Here is a 22,806-nt window from a genome sequence, read left to right on the forward strand (position 1 = left end):
GCCCCTATGAAAATATATCCTTTTTCTCAATTTCATTGTAAAAATAGAACTCATACATTCATTCATGCAATGTCATGTTCCTATCTCAAGTAGATTTATTTTGTAATAATTTTTTAAAATTGCAGTTTGACCTAAGATTTACATAGCAACACAATGTCCAAATGGTTATTACCTTATGATCATATGATACATATATTATTGCAATCTCTGACCCATTCACATTATAAAAAACATCATGTCGCTTTAAGCAATGGGAGTATAACACGAAACAGAAAATGAAAGTAACAAAAGAAGGAAAGAGGGAAAGAAGAAAAAGTTACATGTTTTATTATGCTTAATAATATCAAAATATGAAAAAAATATGTATGTATAATCTTATAACCTTAGCATAAGATTTATGGTGATCTGCCTACAAATTTGCATGATTAGTTATTATTCTAGCCAAATAAGCCTGTCAAGACAAGCATAGTAATTTAATTAAGCAGATGTTCATCAATATCACTTTCCAAAATGGATAATAAATTTTAAAAGTGGTTAAAAGTGTTATTGTCCTAGCTTGTACGACGTGGTCTCGTTCCTCACCCCTTTGATTTTAAACAACTTACTCCTTCATTTTTTATACACTAACATCCCTAGATCATCTTTCATCTTCTAAATTCAAACTTGCCTTTATCTAAGAACTGATATTTCTAATAATTGCCTACAAACCAATAATGCAGTTTTAGAAGCATCAGCACAATTGTAATGCGATGTTGGTTTTGAAATTATAGATACCTTATTGAAACTTCATTAATTTTATAATGGGTGGAGTTTCCACTTAAGAAGGATGTTACTAGTGATAGGAAACATATAAATCATGAAAACTTAATTGAGAAAATATGGAGAAAAGTATATGTTAAATGAACCTAAATTGATGTTTCCAGGACTTATACTTTTTTATTGTTATCTGGAATTGTAAATTAAAGAACAAAATTAAAGATGTTTTATGAAATCTTGAAAAGGAGCATTTTGAATTTTGTGTCTGAAAGTGAGAATAATTAAAGATTTTATGGTATTATTTAGCTCTCTGGAAAAAAGAAACATGTTTTGCAAAATACTTCCCTCTTCTGTTTTACGCAATGACATCTGCACAATTTTTAAAACTACATTACATTTAAAATTAACGGACTGCCAGCAAATTTTCATTGTCCAGATCAGATTTGTCTTGTTCATAGCATCTGTGAAACCAGGTGTCTCTCAGGTTAGTCTATTTCAGTTGAAATCCTTCTCTGGCTGTGAAATTGAGAAGTCAGTTCTACTTTCTTACCTATATCCTGAGGCTAACTCCAGGTCCAACTGGAGTCTTCCTCTAATTTTCTTTTTTTGTCTGATAAACAGCAGGTTACAAGGTCTTCCTTACTGCTTTCAATATATATTCATTTTCTTATGTACAATCCAAATACCATCCCCTTTGAGAACCTTCACTAAATGCCATTTGAGAATAAGGATGCACTTATCAGTATTTTCCCTAACACTTAGGTAATTCACATAGAGCTATTCCCAGGCCTGTCTCTTTCTCTAAACTAGCTCTGTCCAATGAAAATAAAATGTGAACCACACATATAATTTTAAATTATGCAGTATTTAATTGAAAAATGAAAAATAATTTTAATAACATTTCATTTAACTCAACATATCAAAACATTATATTTTATCATTTCAATATAAATTATTACTGAGATATTTTACACCCTTTTTTGTAACAAGCAGCTTTAAAATCCAGAGTACATTTTACGCTTATCTCATTTTGGATCAGCCACATTTCAGGTGCTCAGAAGCCACATGTGGCTAGTAGCTACCATATTGGACAGGGTAGCCCTACATTGCAAACTGCTTGATTTCATGCATCAAGTCTTATTTATCCATTTATCTTCTTTCCTTCCTTCCTTCTCTCTACCTCTACCTCAAAGAAGATATAAATAATTTTGGCCTACCAATTCTCAACCCAAGCTTTACACTTATACTTTATATTCTTTATTTAGTGGCCAAACACCATTTTTCTCTTGACTACTTGCTGGAATAAATGTGCAGGGAGCTCCACTATCAGCAGCATTATTGTTGAATCAATTACTAAAAATGTTCTATGTGTAAAACATGATGTTACTTGCTTTTAATGCAATATTTAACAGTCATTGCTCACAAAATACTATGAAATATATATTATGATCTCACTTTTAAAATGAGGGGTCTGAGACTTAAAGAGATTGGATAACTTTGACACAGTTATTAAGTAGTCAAGCTGGGATTCAACTTCAACTCATGGTTTTTTTTCCACTATCCACTGGCATATCCAGGAGTAACATATAGAATTGACTGCACTCTCTGTTATGATAGAGATCCTCCAGAGAGTGACTATAAAAGATTATTTAATGACGTTGTTTGACAAGTGGTGACAGAGAAATGAAAAAATGTCAAGAGATGGAGGCATCCAGAGTAACACTGAAAAGTATCCTTCCAGATGGGGTGAAGCCTGTATCAGTTTTCAGTAAGTTTTTTCCTTCTTTTTCAAAGTTTCCTTCATAATATTAAATAATGAACTTAAAGCCTCTGCCATAACTCTGAGTTTTTTCCTAGTGTTGAATTATTTGATGCCAAAGTAACCCATAGTCCTGTAAATAAATACAAACTATACTGGTGAAATGAATATGATTTTTGTGTGCAATCTGTGTAAATTAATGCATGTGCACTTGCATGATCTTCAATTCTATTTGAACTAGAAATAAGATCAAAAGCAAACGTTTGGCAATATGTAGCTTGTTGTAGTTGTTGCAGTCTGTTAGTTCATTAATTTTTGCTGGATTTTTATATTAAAAGATAACTGATTTTAATTACACTGTAGGGAAATCTAGGGGAGAAAATCTATGTATCTAGTAAAAATAGATAAATGACTGCTTAATAATGTTAGTTTCACAGAACTTACCATTATAGTCATGGTTAGATCATTTATTTTTGTTTAGGTTGCTTCCTGATGAGACTCCAGTTTGGTGATGAAAACATATTTATGAATTTAACCTCACAGGCACAGAACAAAGATCACAAGATCATGGATTTTCATGGAGCATGATGTGCAAACGTTCTGTAGTAGTTTATACATTCTGTTATTAAAAAGAACCCTTTGATGTATTACTAATTGGTTTTAACACATTGAAGAAGTGCTGAAATCAGTAGGCAAGAAATTGCTAGCAGTAGGTGGAAAAAGGATAATTTTGAGAATCACCATATGCTTTGAGAAATTCAGGCATTACAACACACATTCAAAAAAGAAGTCAGAACTCATTTTTTCTATTGTTATTTTTAAAACACAGACTCATTACAAATGCTATAAAACTACTGAAAATATGCTTGCTAATTCTAAAAGACTTAAGTTGTTACTTCACAGTTTTTGTTTTTATTTTTGTAGACTCGACTCCTAGCCTTGACTACTTGTTGTATGCAATGCATTCTGACACCTAATGTGCAGTGAAAGATGTAGCAACAAAGACCATTTTTCTGTGGTAATCTGTGCACACTTGAGTCAATATCTGTATTAGAAACTAACATATTCATGAAATAGGGAATCAGGTCAGAAAATTGTTCTAGGGGATAAAAAGTCTTGAGTTGGGTTGTTTGACTATTTACTATCTCAGTATACGCCCTTTCTACAATCATGCATTTCTCTAAATTGATCAATATAATAACCTCTGCCAACTCATGGGGAAAATGCAGAATTTTATTTTACTACTTAGAAACTAGTTGTTTCTTTCTTCATATACTATAATTGATCATTTTTGACTAAAAGAGGTTATTCTCTTCCTGACATTCTGAGAACTGACTTGTAGTAAATAGAACATATACTTAATGTTTCCCTAATAATAGTGACACTTTTACATTCAGACAGACACATCTATCCCTGGCTTCATTTGGTGACTAATGGATGTGTTCACTGGTAACATGAGGAGTGCAGCCTGTTATGCTGAACTGACCTACCACCTTCTCCTCATTCACACTATGTTCTAAACAACTCTGTTAATGGACCCATCCATGGTGTCCTGCAATCAAAAATGTCTGTTTTAAGCGCAAAAGTCTTTTATATCAAATTCTGTGTGAGCATATTTATTATTAGTGTATTTAGTCACCAGATTACAGTATTGGCAACGTTCTAAATTTTCTCTTCCCTTATACATCCAAAGTTATATTATCCATTACTTAGCCATCAAATCTAAACTCATAATATCACCATGATCTGTTGTGTGCATACCCATCCAGATATTTATTATTACCCTTTGTAACGTTTCACTTCTTCCTTTCCATTAGCATTGTTAGCACTTCAGTAAGGCTTGTCACTTTGTATCTATGTTATTTTATTTTATTTATTTTATTTATTTTATTATTTTTTTGTGTGTGTGGTATGCGGGCCTCTCACTGTCGTGGCCTCTTCCGTCGCAGAGCACAGGCTCTGGACGCGCAGGCTCAGTGGCCATGGCTCACGGACCCAGCCGCTTCACGGCATGTGGGATATTCCTGGACCGGGGCACGAACCCGTGTCCCCTGCAACGGCAGGCAGACTCTCAACCACTGCGCCACCAGGGAAGCCCTGTATCTATGTTATTTTAATCCTCTCTTACCTAATCTACACGTCTTCTCTCTTTTCCAAACCATCCTTCCTGACTCTAGTTAGTGAAGTAATGTTCCAAAACCCAGAATGCTAATACATTTTTTCTCAAAGCCAAATCCAGGCATCCCTAGGAAGCTGTCTTATGCTCTATGTTGAGAGTAATTGCAAGAATCTGCAGATAAAGGAGAAGAAAAATAAAAGAAATAGAATGAGAGACAAGGAAGGGAATGAAAACACTTTGAACAATATCAATAAAAGATATGAAGACATAAATTATTTTACCTAGAATGGCAGTCATATTATTTTTAAACAATTTCCAAACCATCCCTCATAGCATGTAAGGGCTGATGTAAAATGTTTAAAAACATATTTTCACTGTTTCACTTGCATTATTTGAGAGACTCCAGACATAGCTCCAATTTGTTCGTTTAACTAATAAATATTTTTCATCACTGACAGTGTTGAAGGAGCTTAAAGATGGATCAGAAAAACTAAATTTCCTTATTTTTAACTGAAATTCTTCATTTGCTCTTTTTATACAGACTTTTATTTATTGAAGATGATCTTTAAAATTTAAGATATGACCCCATCCTCTTTCCCAAACTTAATTCTCTAACTCCAAATGCAAAGGAGCATCATGTGTTCTATTTATGCTGTCAATCATTGTCTATTCTTCCTTGGACTTTGGGAAAAGATTTTTTTTTCTATTTTTAAAACTAGACAACTCTGTTGATGGACCCATCCATGGCATCCTGCAATCAAAAATGTGTTTTAAGCATAAAAGTCCCATCCCCTTCTTTTCCTTCATAAGTAAGAGAATCCAGGTCCTTCATTCAGGTTTAACAGGAAGGTTTTCTGTTTATATCAAATTCTATGTGTGAGCATATTTATTATTAGTGTATTTTGTCACCAGATTATAGTGTTGGCAACATTCTAAATTTTCTTTTCCTTTATGTGTCCAAAGTTTTATTATCCATTTCTTAGCCATCAAATCTAAACTCGTAATAACACCATGATTTCTTGTATGCATGTCCATTCATACATATATTAATATATAATTCAAATACCATACAATTTACCCATTTAATATTTTTAGTATATTCACAGGATTGTGTGACCATCAACACACTCTAATATGAGAACCTTTTCACAACACCAAAAAGAAACTCCATATACATTATCAGTCACTCCCTATTGCCTTTCACTTACAACCTCCCAACCCTAGGCAACCACTAAGATACTTTCTGTAAAGACTTGTGATATGTATGTTATTTCCCTTGTTTTCAAGGAGTTTTCAGAATAGTGGGGAAAAGAAATACACTTAAATAACTGTGTCAATAACTGTGTGAATTTTTTCCCTAGATTTTCTGACTATAACAGAAAACCCAAAGCAACAGGGACTGAAAGATTTATTTGCTCACATAAAAGGAGTCAAAAGGTAAGATATCCATGAGTGCCTTGTCAATTTCATGAAATTATTAGAGACTCCACCTCCTTCTGGTTTTCTTCTCTAATTTTCTGACACATGCTTTCCTTTCTCATGGTTATCTTATGTTCCAACATGTAAGCACCAGAGTTTCAGGCTGCTGTTTCCTCTATTTTGTCCAGTTTTCTAGTTTATTTTATTATGGCAAAAAGGTAGCTCAACCAACTGATTCATTTAGGACTGAACATAGACCTTGGAAAATTTACCAAAGTGAACCCAAGAAGAAAGAAAAACTGTGAATATCCTTTCATCAATTAGGGAAATTCAATTCATAATTTAAAATCTTCCCACAAAGAAAACTTCAGGCCAAGATAGTTTCACTGGTAAATTGTTTCAAACATGAAAGAAAAGAAAAATAATGTCAGTCTCACAAAACCCTCTTTAAAAATTGAGGAATAAAGAACACTTTGAACCCTTTGATTTGGACCAACAAATTCTTGTAACAAAACCTGATAAAGATATTACAAGAAAAGAATATTATTCATTAATTCTCTCATGAACATGGAAAAAATTCTTAAATATTGGAGAAATATACTTAATATATAAATTAAGTATATTGATTATATTATACATTTTATATAGATATAAAATACGTAATATATATCTTCCATTATATCTATGTAGATATATATATATGTAAGACATGAGCAAGTGTGATTCATGTCAGTAATATGTGGTTAGTTTAGTATTCAAAAATGAATCAACAATGAAGATCCACTTGCAAAATTATGAAGTTTGATGTTATCTCACACCATACACAGTTATTCAAAATATACCATAAACCTAAATGTAAGAATAAAAATGATAAAACTCTCAGAAGAAAACATAGGAATGAATCTTCATGACCTTGAGTTAGGCAAACATAAATCACCAACAGCACAAGTGATAATAGGAAAAAATGACAATTGCACTTTATCAAAATTAAATACTTTTGCCTTCCAAAGCTACTAGTACAAACTATAAAAGACAGAACACATACTGGTAGAAAATATTTACAGATCATAGAGCTGATAAGGCACTACAAAACATAGCAGAGAGAAATGTGGACCTAGATAAATGTTAATGGATAGATATTGTTAAGATAGAAATACTTCCCATATTAATTCATGGATTCAACATACCAACCCTACATGCCACAAACTTTTTTTATGGAAATTGACAAGTTTGTTTAAAAATGTATATAAACATGGGCAAGGAAATCTAGATAAAGTATAATACTAGAGGACCTTCACTATAAGTCTTACTATTTGAGAATATCAGGATGATTCTTTGATATAATTAATTTTTCATAAACAATCTTACACAGTAAACCTCATAATAATGGTATAGTGTGCTCTGAGATTCTAGCTAATGACCTTTTGAGTAGGTTGATCATACATCCCAGTTTGTCTAAAACATTATTATGCCTGTTGTCCCATCTACTTTAATATTTGTTGCATCTGTGTTTCTTAGACTATTTTTTTTAAGTTTTAAATGTACAGAAAAATTGAGAATATAGCACAGAGAGTTTTCATATACCTTATATGAAATATACATATACTTAGTTTCCCTTATTATAAACAAATTCCAGTAGAATGGTACATTTTTTAATAAATGAAACAATGTTGAAACATTATTATAAATTTAAGTCACAATTTATTGAGTTTTCTTTAAGTTTTAAACCTAGTGTCCTTTTTCTGTTCCAGAATTTCATCCATGATACTACATTACATCTAGTAACCATGTTTCCTTAGGCACCTCTTAGCTGTGAAAGTTTCTTAGACTTTCCTTGTTTTTGATGGCCTTAACAGTTTTAAGTACTACTCGGGTATTTTGTAGAAGACCCTTGTAATGCAATATGTCTGAAGTTTTCCTCATAATTAGTATAGGGAAATGAGTTCCTAGGAGGAAGATGACAGAGGTAAATTGCCACTATCATCACATTATGTCAAGTGTAAATACTATCAACACGATTTATGACTGTTGATGTTGACCTTGGTCACCTGGCTGCACTAACATTTGTCAGCCTTCTCTACTGCAGAATTATTATTTTTTCCCTCTCCATACCGTTTCTTAGGGAGTCACAATGTCAGTCCTTAAGCAGTGCGGGGTTATGCTTCCCTCTTTGAGAACAGAGTATCTCTACAAATTATTTAGAATTATTTGGCACAGGAGATTTGTCTCCTCTATTTACTAATTTGTTTAATCATTTATTCATATCAGTATGGGTATTTATTTATACCTGGGTTATAATCCAGGACTGCTTTTTTTTTTCTCAAATTGTTCCAGTTTTGGACACTGGGTGATCTTTACGTTGGTTCCTGTGTTCTTTGATATACCTTCATCATTTCATCAAATTTTTTTATAGCACTTCCTTGCTTTCTGGCACTAAAATATGTTCCTGGCTCTCACTGTATATTACCTGCTCTAGTCTTAGAATCAGCCATTTCTCCAAGGAGCCCTAGTTCCTCTTATTAAATAACAGTATTGAAAAACAAGACCTGTGCACTGGATTTGCTCACTGCTACTGAGCTGTTGTTGCTTTTAGTCTTTGTCAGCCGGCACAGAAATTAGATATATATGTATATCAATTCATATATGTTCACATATCTAAAAATATCTCCAGATTAAACCAATTGTATGTATAGTTAGCTAAACCTGAGCTTATACTGATTTTTTTTACTCTAATAAATTACCACATAAATCATTGTAACTTCCTTCCCCTGCTTATCTGTAAAGTCTCACTCCAACAGTGAGAAACCATGCTCCCACCATCCCCCATCCATTTACTTAAGCGCTCAGTTCCACTACACATGCATAGCAGTATCAGAATTGTTAACCCACACCCCTGTAGAAAACCAGTTGGTCAACTACAGTACAGTTTTTTGTGCAATTCCTTTGCCATTGGTTTTACAGATTCCTCTCATTTCCAGGATTAATTAGGTCAGCATCTTTTCCTGCCATCCTTTTCAGTGAGGTTTCTTCTTAAATTTGTAATAACAATTGGATTCTCATGTGTCTTACTCTGCATTCTTTCCTGGGATCCCTCAGCCTCCTAAATAATTTTTTGAATTTGTATACATTAAAAATAAACTGAGTGTGCTATAACATTCTGGGTTTTGACAAATTAATTATGCTATGTATCCACCATTAAAGTATCAGAGAAAACAATTTCACTGCCCTAAAATTCTCTTGTGCTTTATTCTATTCAACCCTCTCTCCATCTCTCCAAACCCCTGACCTTTTAATCATCTCCATAATTGCTATTTCTAAAATGTCATATAATTGGATCATATGACATGCAGTCTTTTCAGAGTGCCTTTTTTCACTCAGCAATATACATTATGCTTTTCATAGCTTGATAGCTTCTTTCTTTTTGTAACTGAATAGTATCCTATTTTCTGGATGTACCACCCTTTTGTTTATCTAGTCACATATTGGAGGACAACTTAGTTGCTTCCAGTTTGGGATGATTATAAATTAACTTATAAAAATAACCATGTGCAGGTTTTTGTATGGATATTAAATCAGTTGGGTAAGCACCAAGCAGTCCACTTGTTGGATTGTATGGGAAGACTATGTTTAGCTTTATGAGAAACTGTCAAACTGTCTTTTAAATGGTAGTACCATTTGGTATTCCCAGTAGCAAGGAATGAGCTTCTGGTGCCTTGCAGCCTCACGGGTATGTCATTAACAATGTGTTTTTTGGATTTCAGCCATTATAAATAATAGATGTGTGGTGGTATCTCATTGTCCTTTTAATTTGCAGTTCCCTAGTAACGAATGATGTTCAGAATCTTTTAATGTTTATTTGCCATCTGTATATCGTCTTTGGTGAGGGGTCTATTCAGAATTTTTGTCCATTTATTAATTGGGTTGTTTATTTTCTTACTGTTGAGTTTTAAGTCCTCTTTATATATTTTGGATATTTTATCAGATATGTTTTAAAAAATACTTTTTCTCAGTCTGTGGCTGTCATTTTATTCTCTTAACAGTGTGTTTCACAGAACAGAAAATTTTAATTTTATAAGAATCTAACATCAGTTTCTTTCCATGGGTCATACTTTTGGTGTTGTACCTAAAAATTCATGATAAAAAACCAAAGTTACACAGATTTTCTCCTGTTTGCCTCTAGAAGTTTTACAGTATTGTATTTTACTATTGAGTGTTACTGTCACATCACATGTGAAATCAATTATGAGCAAGCTATGGCAGGAAATGAGTACTTCTTCCTTTGGGCCTATGCACTTACTTGTGTTATATCTTTAAAATATAGCAGCCAATAAAACCAAGTATTGAAATAAAGAGAACTTAAAATTGATTTGCCAAATAGTGTTTATGTCACCTTTTAATTTTTTCTACATTATTTATATTTTAAAACATATATTTTTTCTCAGGAGATTGGGTATATACTTTACATATAAATTTGTATTTAAAGTACAAGTACAAATTACAAATTTGAACATATATTTCAAAATACACATTTTGAAACTTTGTGCTCACCTTTTTTCTGATAGGTATATGCAATGGCAAAAGTTGAGAGACCACTGGATAACCCATGGCATGCATCTCTTATTCAGTCTGCTTTTAGTTACCTAACTGAAAAGTGTTCACTCTGAGCTTGCAAACTTTAAATCATTTAGGATTTTTAAATTTATAAAGTAGTCTACATTTTTTATAAACATTTTTGTTTACTATTATGACGTGAAATAGATATTATTTTACCTTTTTATGGATGAAGGAGTTGAAGGGTTAAATGATTTTCTGGGTCAAATATTTAAAAATTGGCAGAGGCAAAAGACTAACTCATCTTTTTAATCAAAGCACACTACAATAAAAGAGATCATTTAAAAAGGTTAATTAGCTTGCTTTATTTCTTGGGTTTTATTTTGTTTTTTCTTATTGTTAATTAAACTTAAATATCCAAAAGGAGATGCTACAGGAATAGAAAATATGTTCCTGACTTTCCACAAAAAACTTGTCTTTTTAACCTGGGAAGACTTCCTGGATCCAAAGTAAGAGAGGGAAAGCCATGAATGGGAACTAGTGGATATTATTTTGGTCCTATAGAATGGTGAGCACAGAAGTGATGAAAGAACAGAATCCTAAAGATTCTTTTTTTTGGCCACATGACAGGATCTTAGTTTCCCAACCAGGGATAGAACCCGGGCCCTTGGCAGTGAGATCGTGGAATCCTAACCACTGGATCACCAGGGAATTCCCAAGAATGTAATTCTAAAGAGAGGACTAAACCAGTGAGTCAGAGCTAAAGGGGTAATTGGAAGAGATGAGGAAAATTAAACTAAGAGTCTTGAAATCTGAGTAACTATATAAATTAATAGTTATTTTGCCTGGGAACAGTTGCTAAAATAATTTTCTCCTTAAGCACTCTTATTTGCAACCAGTACATGGCCATTATCCATTTGGTGGAATCAGCAGACAACATCTTTTAGAGAAATTGTATTGATTTGTGATCCAGAAAAATAAAACGAGAGCCATCATATACTTCTTTGATAAGACAAGCACTCACTGCCAGTTTGCCTTGCTTGTACATTCTACCAGGTCATTTTCCACCTCATCCATGTATTCCATAATGAGTAGAATAAATATGACTTCTTGCTTTTCTGCTGAGGGATGAATAAAGGAACCTGGCTAGCAGGCCACTTGAGCAAACAGCTCTGTTATTTACATTCTGTCTAGTGACTCATAGGATCATTAAGTTGCAAGGACAGAAGAAAAGCTGACACTGAAAGCATACTCAACATGAAAATACTTAAAAATGTCCCAGATTCAATAAACATTGCCCAGTCTCCGAGATCATATACATTCTAGCCTCATTTCAAGACACAGGGAAACTGAATGTTGTTAACTAGTGGTGTCCTTCCCAATTTCTTGAAGTTCAATTTATTATTGATATTCCAAGTTTTCATCATCCCTAGATTCTAACAAGGAATCAAAGTCTTATTTTTCCAATTGGAATGCTTCTCAAATTGTGTTATCACAAAAGAATCTCATAAATATATCCATACTAAAGCGATCTGCAACTGATTAATAAGGTTAAAAGGGTAGTATATAATTTCTAGAGGCAGTTCTATTTTAACATGACTGAGTCCTAAAACACAGGGGATATCTAATAATATGAATAATTAATAAAATAATAATAATAATATGAATCAATGTCAAAATATAGACATCAAATCAATTATCAAAATTTGGAGGTATTCCTGGGAAACTGATGTTTTCCATGGTCTTTGAAACTACATATAGTTAGGACTGTTATTTTTATGGCATTCATAATGTCATCAATGTCATGATTTGCAGAGCACTGAGCCAAGTGCTGGCCATGTATCAATTATCCAATTTATTCCAGTACACTTACAAGCTCAAGGCCACACACTACTGCAGACCCTAGAGAGCTAGAAATAAAATCCAGGTCTAAAGAAGTAAAACTTTTGTGATCTGTTCCACACAATTTTTGTCCTCTTTTACTTGTACTTTCATTCTGTCTTATGTTTTCCCCTCTTCCTAGAATGTGGTAAGTGATCAAAAAACTTCTACTGATTATTTACTCGGTTCCCCTTTATATTCTTTTAATTCTACCAAGCTTTCATCTGTATTTTCTGAAGGTGACCATTCATTCATCTGTTTATCATTTTAAAATATTTACTTGATAAAAGTGCTGGCCTTGTTTTAGATGCTAGGGGTGTAATCCATCTAACACTTATTTAGTGCTTATCATGTGCCAGGCACTTGAATACCTCACAACTACAACCCATGGTGTACGGACAATTACAATCCATATTTTACAACAGATATCTGAGACATAAAATGTTATGTGTGTAACAGAGCTGTAATGGCATGTGTGTAATGTTATGGGTATAAACTCAGGTAGCCTGACTCCAGGCCTCACAATTGAACTACTAGAGTATACGCTTCTCAGTCACAGAGTGATGAACATGACCCAGAAGGTCTTTGCTTGGCAGTGCTGGCTTTCCCGTGTGGGCAGACAGATGTCAACAAGTAAACATATTATTAATTTCAAATAGTGGTAATTGTTATTTATAATGACAGTTTAGAAATAACAGCATAGAATCAATCTCTTAAAAAAAAGGAAACCAAATGAATAATTTCAATCTCAGTTTCCTGTTTTACTCAATGTTCATATATAGCCTATTGACATTTAGAATATTACACAGGAAATCTTATTACAAGAAAGTAGCAATATTTTAATGGAAGTGTTTCCAAACTTTCTTCAATTTCATATTTCAATGTACTAATGGCCATACCAACATTGGGAGTGGGGTGTGTTCCAACACTGCTCTTGACTAGAGGGAGATCCCCAACTTTATATTTTGTCCAACCTTACCCTGGGACAGAGTCTCTCCCTAAGCCTCAAGGTTTCCGAGGCCCCATCCTCTGTAGGCGCCCTGAACACAGTCCTGGGATTGGTCCAATATTTGTCTGCCTAGATGAATTTGTGGCCAGGAGTTGGGAGATGTGTAGGATGATTGTCAGTGGGGGAAAATGAGAGATAGCCAAGGAAGCACTTTGATTACTGACAATGCATAGAGTTCACAGACTTGGAGACAGCACGGCTTGAACCCCAGGAGCTGACTCAGTGCCTGCACTCCCCCAGCAGCTGAGACCCAGCCACTTTGATTACCCCAGTGAAGTTCAGCGGTATATTCTTCCTGAATCTTCCACTCAGTTCTATGTGATACCTGTAGTCACCAAGGCTCCACCACCTCCAAAGTATGGCCTGGTTTTTGTTATTTCGTTTTTTTCCCTCATGAGAAAAGGTTGTAAAAGTACATATCGTCCTGCTATTTTTAAATTTGACTCAAAGATTTGGCTCCTTTGCTTCTTTCATTTTGCAGTGTTCTTCTCAAAGAGTAGGTGACTTATATCTACTGCCTGAAATGGATGGTGATGGTGATGATCAGGGCAGTCCCTCAGGTTCAGAGAATAAATACAGTGGTTGTTTATAGATGAATATTTTATTCCAGATCCCTCTGACCTGATGCTGCTCCATATCCTTTAGTAAACATCTACCAAAGGATATTAGATAATTGAATGGATTTATATGAACTGACTAATCTATTACAAGGTCTTCTTCTTTTTTTTTTTTTTTTCCTATCCAAGGGGAAAGATTATTTCCTCTCAAACCCAATGTGCCTTTTAAATGGAATTCTCCTAAAGCCATTTTAACTCTGAAAATCTTTTCTACAACAATGGGAAAATAAATCGAGCATACATGGATTAGGATCAATTCCAAGTCATAAAATTAATAGCAAACAAAAACCAAAACAAAAGAAGTCTGTGTGGAGGACGAGATACGGGAAAGGGTTTTTTCATAGACATGCATTTTGGCAACATGAAAAGAAAATTCAAATCAATTTTTGACATTACAGTAAAAGAAGACTCCGAAATATTGTACAAAAGTTGTCAAAATAGTTAAGTATATATTCATATATTAAGATGCATTAAATACAATTGATATTCATTTCATTTGGGCCCTAACCCTTCACACTCAGAAAAAATCCAAAGTTGTTAATGTCAAAATAGTCAGGATACAGCTCCTAATTGAGCAGACCTCCTGGATCTCCCTGACCTCACTCTTCCCACTTGCACACTGGATAGCTCCTGTAGCCTCAGGGCTCGCTGGTGTTCCTCACACCTGCCAAGCATTTGGCTCATCAGGGCATTTGTACCTGCTGTTATCGCTGCCTGAACTGCTCTTCCCCCAGATGGATGAATGGCTTGCCTGTCTCTGCTCAAATGTTACCTAAAGAAAAGCCTCCCTTGACTGTGCTGTCTAAAATAACACCCCACCACCCCACACTTCTTTATCCCTTTGCCTTGCTTTATTTTTCCACACAAACCTTATCACTACTTGGATTACTATGTAATTATTAACTTACTATCTGTCTCTCCCAACTAAAATGTAATCCTAAAGGAGTTAGAACTTCTTTTTGGTAGTATATCTCTAAAGCTTAACATAGTGCCTGGCATATAGAAGACGCTGAAAAAATATTCATTGAATAAGTGAAAGTGAGTAAATGAATGCTACCTTTCTTGTTTCAGTTTACAGATGGTAAAAATATTTATGAGTTTTATAAATTAATTTGTAATCTTGGTCAATCAATATAGTTTTCCTAGAAGTTTATTCTTTTAATTAAGATGAAGTCCATGTAACATAAAATTAAACATTTTAAAATGCACAATTCAGTGGCATTAATTACATTTACAATGTTGTAATATCTACCACCTGTATCAAGTCCAAAACACTTTCATCACCCCAAAAGAAAACCCTTTATCCTTTCAGCTGTCACTCCTTATTCTCTCCTCCCCATAACACCAGACAACCACTAATCTGTTTTCTGTCTCTGGATTTACCTAATCTGGATATTTTACACAAATGGAATCATATAATATGTGACTTTTGAGTCTGGCTTCTTTCATTTAGCATAATGTTTTCAAGGTTCATCCTAGCTGGTGTAGCATGTAGCAGTACTTTATTTCTTGTTATGGCTGAAAATATTTCATTATAGGTATATGACATTTTGTTTATCCATTCATCACTTGACGAATGTTTAAGTTGTTTCCACCTTTTGGATATTGTGAGCTGTGCTGCTCTGAACATCCACAGACAGGTATTTAGTTAAGTCCCTCAAACACATTGAGTTTTCTGAATTGTTTCTGATTTGTTTACATTTTATTTTTAAAATAAAATTTGTTTATACTTCAGGTGTACAACATGATGATTTGATGTATATTATGAAATGATTACTACGATCAATTTGAGTATATCCGAGGAGTGGAACTGCTGGGTCTTGTGGTATTTCTATATTTAACTTTTGAAGAACAACCAAACTGTTTTCATTAGGGAAAGTACCGTTTTACATTCACACCAGTGAAACTTAAGGTTAAAGCCTCTGGCAGGACTTCTTATTTTAGAGCAAAAACGCATTATTAAGAGTGCGATTACTCACAGTAACTATTCACTGTGATGTGTTTGAAGTTGTGCATGGTGGAAAATGGTATCACTGAACTACCAGTCCTTATTCTCTGCACAGCCAGCAGCCTTCAGATCTCTATATTCTCCCAACTATCTTGTGAGGTGTCTTTTATCCCACTACAAAGAACAGATAAGGGTGGAAAGAAATATTTTCTGCGGCCTTTAATTGGAAAAACTGTAGATTTTAAGAACAGAAATGAGGGTGGCTCTTTGCAACTGAATCCACTTTCTTTATCCACTTCCAAGATAACTCTTTTTCACCAGCCCTCCTCAAAGCAGGCTCCGCCAACTTGAAGTTTTCAGTACTGTGATGTAACAATGAAAGTTTACTCTAATATCATTATCTTCATTGAAGATTAATTTACTTGTTGAGTTGAATTTAAAGGAGAAAAATTTATATTTTGATTATGACATAAATGCCAAAACTAGTTGTTCTCAGAAACCCTGAAAATTCCTTATTGCCTGTCCTCCTTCTAGTACTCCCCGTGATCCCCTCCAACCTAGAGTCCCATGATGGAACACCTTCTGGATCTGTTCCAATAAAGCAATACCCTCAAACTCTTGGTATTTCATGAACCCCAATACTCACAATGCAACAGTGTCTTATTTATTGCTAAGTGATAGCTAATTAATTTGATAAAAACAGTTGGTGTTCATGGGTAACATTCAACAGTGCTTTCAAGTTTGGCCTTCTACAGAACAAATATAATTTTATTGTAGGGCATTTGACACAAAAGCACAATCCAATGAACTGAATCTCATGGGGAAACTAATAAGCACTAGAGCAGATGACAGCCAGCACTTTGTTTAATAGTTCTCTTAGAGCACACAACCCAGATGGCTAACTCAGCCATTTCAACACAGTACTGCTATATCAATAATCTGTTGGAAAATTGTTTTCTCTTGCACAAAATAATCTCAATATCACATGTTCAATTTACTCACTTGCCGAGAGCTTCAAAGATGAAGAAACAATTGAATTGTGAATATTTGTTAGCTACAAATTTATGGGAAGAAGAAAGAGTCTTCAAAGTGAAGAAATACCATAAGCAAAGAAGTCATCAATGCAGGGAGAGGCTAATATATTGAGACAAGGGTAAAGTGGTTACCTTGGCTGAAATATAGAAACATGCCACAAATTGCCTGGAAAGGAAAGTTGGGTCATATTACAAAGAACTTAGAAATCTGTGCTAAAGATTTTTAAACTGATCATATAGGAATGTGAGAGCCATTGATGATTTTCACACATGCAAGTAACATGACCAGATTTAGGATATAGAAAGTTAACTGTCGGAGCATTAAGTAAGAAAGATTGGCTTCCTGAAAGACTGTTCCGTGGTCTTCAAATTGATCCTATTGGCAATGAATCAATCTATCAATTAACATTTCTGTCCATACATTCCAAAGCCTAACAGCTCTATTATTCTCCCTCAATTAAGCGCTTAATCAAATTATCATTTTTTCTAAGTCGGAATGTCTATAATAACACCCAACTGAATATATAATAATTGTCTTCAAAAATTTAATCATTTAAAAAAACATTTCTGGATAGTCCACATGACCTATAAGATAGTCCTAGAAGACAGAAATAAGAATCAAAATATTAAGCTAATTGGCTGGCTAGCACTGTTGCATAAAAGACTCTAACTCTGGCAAAGCATTGCACTGCACACATTATAGAGAAGGCTTTGGCAAACTAAATCTCACAGCCTGGTTTTTGTATGACCTGTGAGCCAAAAAAGGTTTTAAACTTTTAAAGAATTGTAAAAAACACTGAGAAGAATATGCAAGAGAGATGGTATTTGGACCTCAGAGCTTAAATTACATATTGCCCAGCCCTTTCCCCAAAACGCCACTGGCCCTTGTTATACAGTGAAACATGTGAAAGACAGCTTGAGGAATATTTGTTTTCACTTAAAAATCCTCCATCTATAAACTGCTAAGAAGCAATGGACAAGAGTACCTTTATAGCCTTACTTAATTTTCACTTTTTTCCCAGAAGAGTTACTTGTCTATCTGGTGAAAATATTTTACTTTTTATAAATAGTTTGGTACCACAGAGTTATGATCTGCAGGATGGGTAACAATCAGAATGTTGTTTAAATGATGTCAACTTGGAGACCGGTACTCAAGAACCATTCTTGCATATATGAATAGTTCAGAGTAGTTGGTACAATCCTCTTCATGAGGCTCTGAGATTGTGCGTCTTTGTAAAGACAAAAATTCTAGCCTGTCACTTATGGCAGAACCTTCAGCAAGCACCAGAGGGAAGCAGAAACTTGTTTGAGAATGAGACTGAATGGGGGCAGTTAATTTAGTAAGTAACCAATCATATAGAACGGAGGAAATTAAAATTCTTTATTGGGATACAGGACATGACTATTTCCCAAGGGTTTGATCAATAATTTCCCTTAGGGTAAAAACTATGGGCGGTAAGTTCATTGACAAATCTCTCCATGGCCTTTCCAAAAAACATACAATCACAATATATTTATATTAGTAATTTTTTATGTGAAGATAGATTTAATTTATAGCTGGCTTATCTCTTTTATATCTGATACAACTGAATATCTGGTTTTGATGAGATTTGGTTACTTAACTGAAATAGGATCAATACTGGTTACTTATTTAATCAAAGTGTCATTTAAAAATAAAACACAGAAGACTATTATATGGTTGTAAGGAATATTGGCTCTTTCACAATAAAGAAACCATTTTTAAAATAATCAAAACATTTCAAAGTCAATTTAAAGCAGAGAAAATTATTCTAGTGAGAAATGGAATCTTTATTACGAAACCAAAGAAAATTCAATTCCCTTCCTTCATATCCTTGAAAACTTGGAACAAATAGTCAAGTGTTGTCCTTCACTATGATCTTCCATAGTCTAGAACAAACTAATGCTTTATTTAGGGAAAACCTACTCTTTGATTCCCTGGAAAACAAAATCTCATCCACTTGCCTAAGAATAAGGTTGTGATGTTCTGTCACTATTGCTCTTAGTGTTGAATACGTGTGTTAATTATAATTTTTAACTGAAGTAACTAATACTTCACAAAAAACTAAGAGGATGGTATTTGAGAACTTTCACACACAAACATTTCAGAATACCAGCAAAGCTAACAATTTTCTAGAGGCACACATATCATTTTACAAAAATGGACACATTTGTTAACATGCTCCAAAAGTCTACTCATATATTTAAAAAGGAGCAAACAGGGTCTTCCCTGGTGGCTCAGTGGTTAAGAATCCTCCTGCCAATGCAGGGAACACGGGTTCAAGCCCTGGTCCAGGAAGATCTCACTTGTGGTGGAGCAACTAAGCCCATGCGCCACAACTACTGAGCCTGTGAGCCACAACTACTGAGCCCGTGTGCCACAACTACTGAAGCCTGCATGCCTAGAGCCCGTGCACCGCAACAAGAGGAGCCACCACAATGAGAAGCCCGCGCACCTCAACGAAGTGTAGGCCCTGCTCGCGGCAACTAGAGAAAGCCTGCGCGCAGCTACGAAGATCGAACACAGCCAAAAATAAATAAATTTATTTTAAAAAAAATAAAATAAAAAGGAGCAAACATATGTTAACTTACTATTATTATTATTAATCAGTGTTTCTGTATTCAGAAACATTGCTTAGAAACTATCTAGGTATTAAATTATTAGCTATTAACTCGATTTAATATTATTACAAGGTTTTAAGATACTAAAGGTTTTTGGAAATGATGTTCAAACATACATAGAAAATGTAATTTTTTTAATAAAATGTTGTCAGAATTATTCAATTTAGTTGGCACAAAGTTATATTTTTTATAGTTTTAAGCATTATATAAGATCACTGTTAACTTATTTTATCAGTAAAGGGTGTAAGTAGTTGAGGAAACTCAAATGAACTAGTCTATTTATGAGAAAATAAACACAAATCTAATTTTAAAAATAAAATGTGTACTTATCTAGTATTTTATAATTATAAGAATCAATGAAAAGACATAACTATCATTTTTAACCAAAATTATCAGACTACTGTACTAATTTTCCACAAATTCACCTTAACTCTATGAACTTGGATTCTCATATTAAAATATGCCTTAGCTAGCAATTTCTGTAAGAAAATTTTTAATCTAAAATATAAATTATTAGAAGTTCAATTCTCTTATTTTTTATGGAGTTTATGGATATTAGATTTATATAAGTAAACTATTTATCATCACCAGAAATCAACTAGAACAAAGCATTTTTAGTTTGAGAGCCGAAAATTTATTAACACCCTCTAGAGGTAGGTATATTGGTTATCTATTACTGCTCAACAAATTACTCCATATTAAGCAGCTAAAAACAACAAAACATTTATTACATCACATAGTTTCTGAAGGTCAGGAATGCAGAAGCATCTGCCAGTTCTGGCCAGGGCCTTGCAGTCAGGCTGCTGTCCAGGGCTATAATAATCTCAAAGGTCAACTGGCACTTCCAAACATATTTACATGGAGGTTTAAGGTCCCCCTCTGATGGAAACTGGCTCTAGTTTCTCACCACATGGGGTCTCTTCACAGCACTTCTTGCAACACAGGAATTGCCCATACAAGTGATCCTAGAGAATAAGCAGAAAGCACGCCCAAGCTGGAAGCCACAGTCTTTTTTTAATCATCTAATCTGAGAAGTGACATGCTATCACATCTGCCATAAGCAACTGCCCACCCAGACCAACCTGGCACAATGCAGGAGAGAATTACAACAGATTGTGAACACCAGGGGCAAGGATGATCAGAAAGGAAAGGAAGAAAAGGAAGAAAAACATCTTGTACTCACTCAGTACAAGGTCAGGACTTCTTAATTACAGGTACAGAGAGAGGGACACTGATGCACAGAGTTCTTATAGATTCAGTTCTACAAATCCAGCTATAGGACCAAGTGAACATGGAAATGGAATCTCACCAGTCTGGATTCTAAGGAACTGCTGGGAATGAAATTTTTAATTGATCAAAAGTCACAAATAGACCAAGTAAAAAACAAACAAAAACACCAGCTAACCATATTCTCTGTTATATCTCACCAAAGAGAGAAGAGATCTTTATGATCCATCTCACAGAGATTACCAAGTGATTGGGAACAAGCAAAATTCTTAATCACTGCTGCCAACAATGGAAAATAATGTATTAGCCATGCATGAACCAGCAACAAAAATAAAAAATAAAATCAGTAGGGAGGGAAAAAAATCTAGAGAAACTGAGAGTTGAAAAGTTAAAATTGTATTGTTTTTGGATTTACCATGGGCCAAGGTTAAGCAGCCCACCCAGCGGTACTTCTCAAGAAATCTAGCTCTATTACCTCTCAAACAGATTAGCCCACTTAACCATCTGAGAGATGCTTAAAACTGCTTAAGTGTAATTTTTTAAAGTCTAAAAAACATGACTCATAAAAATATAAAATGAATACACATCACAGATTTGATTCAACCAGGCATTTATAAGAAAATTAATAAAGGAAAGTTAGGATAAAGTTGCCGCATTAGATACAAAACTGATTAATGTCTACAGGGAAATAAATGCACCCTTTGATTTAGCTACATATTTGTCTAGTCCCTGTTACGACTAACAAGAGAAAATCCTGAGAACGCTGTATGGCCATTAGTATGGTATTAAATGCAAGTAACATTGTGACATAGTAACTAGTATGACATATGGTACAGTGCAATATTCAGCTATTTTTAAGCAGGAAGTCAGAGATAACAAATTTTTACCCCACAAACTTTCTTTTAAACTCTAGCATGCTATGCTAATATCTTAATATCAGGGGTACCGAGTTTACTTTTAAGAAGGATAAGAAAACAAGCAAAGAGAAGAGGGATAATCTCTGTTACATTTTTTAAAAATGTAGAACATCACCACTTGAGTTTTAGAAAAGGGAGATATGTTTTCTCAACGAATAAACAAAGTTTGAGAATGAACAGGCAAACTCAAAAGATCTCAAAGAGAAAGATGGTGGAATGTGTTTACAAATCAACAAGGAATCATCTTCCCCTGTAAGAATGTGAAGAGTTTGTGGCAAGCCAGAAAAAATAAAAAGCCAGCCCCAAACTGGGAGACAACAAGTGAAGAAACAACTGGACAATCAAGCACATGAAAGACCCTAAGAGGTAAGAATAACACTGTTAATCATGGAAGGTGAGTCAGTATGTGAAACTGAAGAAATACTTATAAGAAAACATAAAGTGAATAGAAAAGAAGAGAAAATCTAATATAGAGAAATAAATGTACACTAAGCTGAAAATCATTTTGTCTGCAAATTCTATTCTTTTATAAAAAAAGAATCTTTTTGATTCACTATGAACATATTTTTCTTTCGCCCTAACTCAATCAGATATTTCTGTTGCCTTAACATTAAAAATATAAAATGAAAAGGAGGCAGCATAGTCTAGTGGAAAACACCTGACATTCAAAACCTCTTACTTCCATACTAGACCTTTCCTTTAAACTCCAAATCTTGGTATTTGATAATATATTTGATTATCTCCTCTTGAATGATTCAAAAGTGGTCAAACGAAATTTTCATATCTAGTCCTCTTCCAGGGTTTTCCTACATAATTATACTATTATTCATCCCATTATGCAAATGAGAAACCTAGAACTCATCTTTGATAATTAATTTCCTCTAAGTCACCTCCCTATTCACCCATCAGCAACATACTATTGCTGTTAT

Source organism: Aethalodelphis obliquidens, unplaced genomic scaffold (assembly GCF_003676395.1).
Source record: "Aethalodelphis obliquidens isolate GAN/ISIS:26980383/991018 unplaced genomic scaffold, ASM367639v1 scaffold63, whole genome shotgun sequence".
Lineage (NCBI taxonomy): Eukaryota > Metazoa > Chordata > Mammalia > Artiodactyla > Delphinidae > Aethalodelphis > Aethalodelphis obliquidens.